Source organism: Xiphophorus maculatus, chromosome 13 (assembly GCF_002775205.1).
Source record: "Xiphophorus maculatus strain JP 163 A chromosome 13, X_maculatus-5.0-male, whole genome shotgun sequence".
NCBI lineage: Eukaryota > Metazoa > Chordata > Actinopteri > Cyprinodontiformes > Poeciliidae > Xiphophorus > Xiphophorus maculatus.
This window is the reverse complement of record NC_036455.1, coordinates 27370787-27378334: the sequence shown is the minus strand read 5'-3', so window position 1 is coordinate 27378334 and position 7548 is coordinate 27370787. Positions and strand designations below refer to the sequence as shown.

At 39.5% G+C, this 7548-nt stretch overlaps 1 pseudogene; it reads right to left on the bottom strand.

The window, feature by feature from the left end:
• Positions 1–736: 736 nt before the first annotated feature.
• LOC111610412 lies at positions 737–3716 on the bottom strand (annotated as a pseudogene).
• Positions 3717–7548: the final 3832 nt, after the last annotated feature.

The window sequence follows — 7548 nt, the reverse complement described above, 5'->3', positions numbered from 1 at the left end:
TTAGAAACAGTTCATGTTAACACGAATGACCAATATGCGATTCTTCTTTTGCACTTTGACCTCTCCTCAAGACATGATTTGTTTTGTTTTTAGAAGCCACTTCAAGAAGGTATTGAAAATGTTATTTGCACTTGAAATATGAATTATATTGCCATGCCTTTTTAGGAAGGTCGTGTGAAGCAATTTCAACTCTCTTGTAAGACCACTTTATGGGAAAAATAAATCTTTAAAAAATTGCAAGTTTTTTCAAAAAGGCTGAGCGAAATCTGCAATTTTAGGCCACAACAATAACAAAAAAAATAAAACATTGCAACATCCTGGAGGTGCTGGTTGGTAGACCAGTACCAGAGGCCCTCAGGGTCTGCAGTACATCACAAAACCAATAGGACATTTATAAACCACTAAAGTAATCTTAAAAACTATCCTGAGACTTCTGGTCTCTGTTAGCACACGAGCTGCGGAGTTTTGTAACAGCTGGATGATGGACAGATGTTTCTCATGAAAACCAGAAAAGCAGGACAGCAGAAATAAAAACCTGCTCCAAAGTCTCAGTGTTAGCCAGTCAGAGTGAGCTCTGAATATGCTCTTATGATAAAAACCTGCTTTGACTTCATGTAATAAAAGTAAAAAAAACAAAAACAAAACAGCAACATGTAGGTCTGCTAAATGTGTTCTCTCACATCCATCCATCAAAACAATAAATAAATAAAAAAATCAAGATGAACAGTTTCAACATTTTTCTTTTATTCTCATACACAATTCTTGACATCAGTTATAGAAATATAAATACATTTCTCAATAAGTTAGGCAATAAATAAATTCTTCTATTTACAATTACTGTGTTCGTATTAAAAAAAGCTTGTAAACTGAACTTGACATTCAGTGCTGAGATGTTTTCTGCTTTGCAGTGATTAAAACAGAGCGAATCCACATTCAGTCACAGACTGCTGGCTTCAGTCAGCCTGCAGCGCCAACTACTGTTCCTCTAACAAATTACAGAGGAATAGATGGATACTCATTGGGACTGGTGTGGGCCAGGCCTGAGCTAGCTGCCGGTTTCAACATTTCATCATTTCAAAACACATTTGCAGGTTTGTCCTAAAGGTCAAGCAGGACAGCAGATTCCAGCTCTGATACAGAGGAGTTTGGAAGCACGGGTCTGCAGGGATGTGTGAAATAATGCAGATGAAATATACATAGATATATATGTAGAGCAAATCTAGGTGACTCTAGGATATAAATGACACAGTTCTCAATTTCAAGGTCTATCCAGAGAACCAATGTTGGTGTTTCACCCACTGAGCCCAAATTCCCAGTCCCTGTTGGTACTTTTGACCTTTCTTGAATATTTGACCCTTCAGTAATGTCAACATTTTGGTATCTCTGATTGAGGGAGACCAATTATTACATATAAACTGTGATTTGGCCCATTGTTGTCCAAGGAGGAGAAAAAGACAACATCTTCACATACGCTTGTTCCTCCATTTAGGGTTCCTCATTTAGAACTCTGGAGTCTCCCAAATTTTGAAACATGTCTTCATTTTCCCCCTTTCGCTTTCATGTCTCCACTCCTGCTTCCACATGATGGGGAATCCCTTTGAGCTCCGGAGTCAGTAAGAGTTTGGAGGAGTCTCACAGGGTCTCTGGTACCCCACTGGGAAGTAGGATCCATTAAGTCAGAGAGTTCTTCGGATCTTCACTTCTTTACCTTCTTGTTTTGGTCTTCTTGGCTCCTGAAGAGTTCGAAGACCGAATACCTTTTGCAGTTGCCATGTTGAGCTTGACCACAGATCTGAGGGATGAAACAAGAGTCCTGGTTAGAAACTCCTTGTTGTTGATCAGAAATAACCACAAAAACCCAACAAAAATGTGAGTTTTGCCATTTACCTTAAAGCTGTAAGAAGGCTGCGGTTGTTTCTGCCAGTAACTTTTTGCAAGACCTCCGTCCTGCCATCCTCAGGACTGTGGAGAGAAACAGGCTGCTGTTAAAATTAGGACTGAAACTAAACCACAAATATTGATGCTTTACAACTTGATCTCACATTATGGCACCTTAAAAAAAGAGATCTAAAACCTGACCCCACTGTGGGCGCAACTGTTCAGGACCAAGTTGGCAATTCCTAGGGATTCCTAATGTAAATATTTTTATGGCTGAAAAGCAGGATGTGCCTTACAAAACATCTTCAAGGACAACATCAAGAAATAATGAGTAATCCACTGCGGTGCTTTTGTGACCACAACATGCCGAAGACGCAACACAAACTCTGTTGAGCCACAACAGACATGTAAACTTTCCTAAAAATAGCTGCGTTTTTAATAAACCATAGTCACTCCGGAGAAATGCAGGTTTTGCTATCTGCCATCACCGTCATACCGTGTGATGGTGGCGGGGCCACTATCACACGTCCAATCGTTGAGCCTTGTCAACTTGCTTTCTCGATGTATCACTTAAGACCAAGGAAGTCATAGAAGCTACTCTGATACTATCTTGCAAACCCAGATTAAGTCATGAGGGGGAAAAGACTGAGTTTCCTGCCAGGTAGGTATACAGGTATACTGAAAAAAAGGCATTGCTCACCTTTTGTGGCAAAAGCCATGGCAGGTTTTATCTGCAGGATCGTGGCATTCACATCGGCTGGCTGACCGGCGACGGCGAGACGCAGAACTTCCCATGCCATAAGGAAGGAGTTTGCTGTCAGGGACAAATGAAACATTTTTAGATGGAGGTAGCTTATCAAAGCATCTCTGAGCTAGAATTAGACATTCGGCTTTTCACACACAAAACCCAACCAGCAGCATCTCTGTCTGAAGCTGTGTGGAACCTCACCTTGGTGTGTTGACCCAGATGATGTCCAGGTGGCAGAAGTAGATGCACTCTCTGTCTTCCCAGTTGCTACAGGAGCAGCGCTTGGTCCTGATGTGGCGCGGATGTGGCTCTGAGACGAGCGCTTCCTGCTGGTCTGATAAAGGGAGTCCACAGCCTGGTAGGTACCAGAGATCAGACAGCGTTAGACTATACATTCAGAACTAATCACATGCACATAAAGAGACTTATAATGTGTGCAATGTGGACCTATTGCTGTACAAATATTATCAGTTATTTAACTTATTCCAATTAAGAAGATACACTATCTTGACCAGAAGTGCCCGGATCAGCAGTGCTACGCTGATATCGTGTTTAATCTCTAATAAAAGGTGTGTTTCTTATCGAGGTCAAGTGTTCCATGGGCGTCCGCACTCGTTCTATTTATGCTCTCTGCTAAGTGGTCAAAGTCCGGTCAAATAAAACAGCAGCATCTTTACTTTTAATCCATCGTTAAAATAAATAAATAAATAAAAAACTTCCAGGTTTTAGAACTTTACTCAGTCCAGAAATCTTTAACAAGCTTTTCAATACTACAAACAAAATAGTAATAAAAATAATAATAATAATAATAATAATAATAATAATAATAATAATAATAATAATAATAATAATAATAATAATAATAAAAAACAACTTACCATCTTGTAGAGACATGCAGATAATGAATAAACCCAGCATCTTGCTCCTGAAGCGGCCCATTGTGGTTCTTTGTGGAGTTGGATGGAAGCGACACGTTCAAGTCAGTGGACAGGTTTTGCCTCTGAACTCTGTGCAGCAGCAGCAGCAGGTGCTTTCTGTTCAGCTGCAGCCAGGAGTGTCTGCTTATATATCCCACAGTCTCCTCCCACATCTGTGAACTTGACTGTTGTTATACAACTTGGCCGAGACTCCACCTGAAACCCCCACACCCCGCTCCATCACGGTGACACACAGCATTCCAGTCACCAAAGTGAAGCTGCCGTCTCCTCATGGAATGTTATTCAGACTGGAGACTCAAAATAACAACGGCAGGATGAGAATATTTCTAAGCTCACAATGACCACATCTCTACAAGATAACATGTTTATCATCTTCTGTCATTTTCTTTTATCTCTTTAATCTGTAGTTATGTTTAAATTAGTCATATATGCAGAGTTGGGTAGTAACTAGTTACATTTACTTGAGTAACTTTTTTGAGAAAGAAGTACCTTTAGGATAATTTTTTACTCTACTGTACTCTTTACTTTTACTTGAGTCATTTTATCATAAAGTATCTCTACTCTGACTTGAGTAAAATTTCTGGATTTTCTACCCACTGAATGAAAAACAAACATGTTTTAACCAGAAATTCACCAGACACAAACACACACCTGCAGCTTTATGTTAAACTTCATAAGTTGTTTTTTTTTTATTGAAAGAAACTGATTTGGAAAAGTTTTTATTTTGCCTGATTTTATTTTTTGTCACTTACATGAATCGTGAATCATTGGATTTTCGTTCTTAAAGTATGAAAATTTCCACTGACCTTTACATTTTGGTCCGTCTGATGATGTAATTTTTAAATATTAAATGATTGATCATTTGATCAGTTACTCAGTACTTGGGTAGACTTTTTACCAAATACTTTTTTTACTCTTAGACTTAAACTGACTTTATTGTCATTTTGCATGCACAGGGTGTATACAGAACGAAATTTCGTTGCATACGGCTCAGGACAATGTTTTGAGCTTTCAATGTTGTGAGGTTACTCCAGAATAAAAATAAAATACAGTATAAAATATGAATATAAATATAAATCTATTTATATTTATATTCTAATTAAAAGACTTAAATTAGTCTTTTAACTTGAGTAAAAATATGTTGAAGTAGTGATACTCTTACTTGAGTAAAATGTTTTTGGTACTCTGTACTGAATTAGGGTTTGGATTGTGGTCAAACAAGGATTTTTAAAAGGTGGTTGCCTTTTATTTTTTGACAAATACAATGATTTCTTTGGAAAATCGGGAGTATGCAGCGGCCGAGAGGGGCTGCGTCAGTCTGCGGGGAGCCTTGTTTGTTTTTCCTCATTCCACAGATGACAGAAGTGGAACGAGATGGAACCGGTTCGCCAGAGGAAGAGGTGAGCGGCAGCAGAAGTTTTGCATGATAGGGGGATGAAAAGAAGGGCTGTCAGCACCCCCCGCAGGAAGGTGAGGTCATAGCAGCGTCTCCACGGTGAGCAACACTGTTTGACCTTCGTAGAGAGATACGCAACAGACTGCAGGATCAGCTCTCTGCAGCCCACACACACACCACCAAGCACATTCTACAGTAAAACTCCACTGACACACACACTCTTCCATTCCCACATACACAGATATTGAAATGTGTGTCCACATGGCCTAAGGAGTTAAAGTCGTTCAAACCTCCCAGATGTTCCTTCCCGTTGTCGGCTGCAGAAGGTGTTGTGATCTTCAGAGCCTCAGGCTGGTGAACCTGATACAAAGAGAGCATCTGACATCGGAACAAGTGGGAGAAATGAAGGAATTCAAATCAACGTGTTAGAAGTGTCGGCTCAGACACAACAAGGTCCGACAAAATGTTTTTCTTCTGTATTTTTTTTACCAATTTTGTCCAACTTTCCTCTTCACAGATCAAGCAGGACGTCTGCTGAGTTTAAATGACCAACGCTCAGAGCGAAGGTGCTCACACTGAATTTTTGCATGCTCCACTTTTCAGATTTTCATTTGTACACTGTCTATGTAAGCTGTTGTGTTGGTCTGTCACATAATATTTCACCAGCACAGATTGAATTTCGTGGTTTTAACGCATCAAAATGTGTTAAAGCTTCAAGGGGTCTGAATACTTTTACAAAGACTTGTATTTCCACATATATGTGTTAAAAACACCTGTCAAATAACTCATAATTAAATTGTGATTGTGATTAGACAAAATCTTTTTGCCAGATTTACATGCTATTTTACATACATTCTTATCAAAATGCAACCTGTATTACAGGTTTCTATTACAAAGGCTCCAAATTTAATTCAAATTTCAAATGATTGGAAACATCTGACTTCTAATGATCTATTAGTGTCAAATATGCTCATATAAACAATGTTATGTTATTAAGGTAGGAGTTTATTTTCAGTGCTGCCTCATGCTGCAGCAGGCTAGCTAAGGTGTTATTCTTCCTGGATGTTCAAAGGCGTATCTGCTCCCAAAATAAAATCAAAGTTGCATCGGCGTATTTGTTTTACGTATTATTTGCCATAAATGGTTTCAGATTGGGGACCAGGCGACCAAATTTAAAAACAGGAAGGAGTGCAATTGTTTAGTTAATGCTGGATGGAAAGTCTGGTCGAGGAATTTTTTTTTTACATCAGCGCTGCGGTGGAAACGTGATAGATAGAAGGTGCTTAGAGAAACAACAGGAGGAAAAAACATGGCCGGAGCATTGTGTGCTCATTTCGGAGGGTTAAGGTTAAAAGGAAATGCCACAAGGATGTCAAAATGTGCGCAGACTGATATTGGACCAATCACAGGTTTACAGTGAGGTGGGGAAAAAAAAAAAAAAAGCGGATCTTGAGTAAATATTTGTCTGATGGAGAAATGGAGTCAATCTGAAGGTAACCTTTGGCCCTCGCTTCCTTTCCTCTTGCTGCTTGGCAGGGTGGCAGGGTGAAAAATGTGCTCTTATCTGCCCGTCACTTCCGCCTGCTGCTGAGGGACGGAGAGGAATGTGAGGCGGTGTGGTGACAAACAAAAAAGCCGAGCCGTGATTGCAGAATCATTCAAAATTCCTCAAAGATGATGGGAAACGTTTGATCTGCTGAGGCAGCTATGCAGCTTGCCATGATATCGGTGCATCCTTTCAAGCACTGAAAAGGTTTAAATTCGTTTATCTAAAATTAAGTCTTTAAAATGTACTAATTTCTTAAAACAAGATGTAACTTGAATATATCTTACATTTTGTCATGGCGGGACCTTTTAATCTTGTATATTTGATATCAGATGCAAAGATGGGAAAGATGTTTGCGGCTCGCTGTCTGCCGCAGGCAACTTTGTTGTTTTTGTGTCCTTATAGTGGCATTTATGTTGTGCTTCAAATATTTTTATGTATTCTGTACAGCACTTTGGTTCTTCTGGGGATTTTTATTTAAATATGAATTAAATTGGATGTTTATTTCTGACATCTTCATTTCGTTCTGTGACAGGAAGTGGTTGAGGCAATTGGTAACTCTGGGCAAACACTCTGACCTTGCCAGTTTCTTGTGTTCATCCAGGGTAAGTGAAAACGTATCGACAGTCGGCTGGATTACATTCGACTTTACCGTTGGCTCACTTCTATTACCGACTCATAAGAGGCGACTTGCGTCCTGCGCCCCAGACATGTCACAGTTTTGCTCCCTGGCGTGGCTAAAACTCCACAGGAAATGGTCGCCACTGTGATTAGCGCACAGTTGCTTCACACTGTGGTCAAGCAACTGTCTGACCTTTTGAAGAATGTTCAACAAAGTTGTTAATATGGTGGGATATACAGCTGAGATTTGGGTGATGCAGGTCTTAAATTTCCTTCGCAAAAGTCCTAAAAATGAGTTTGTGAGTTTGAATTCACAAACTCATTTGAGTTTGTGAATTCAAGAGTTCACAAATTCTTGAATTTGAGTTGGTGAACTCAAATGGTGAACTCAAATTCATAAACTATCATGTTTTCTGATGGT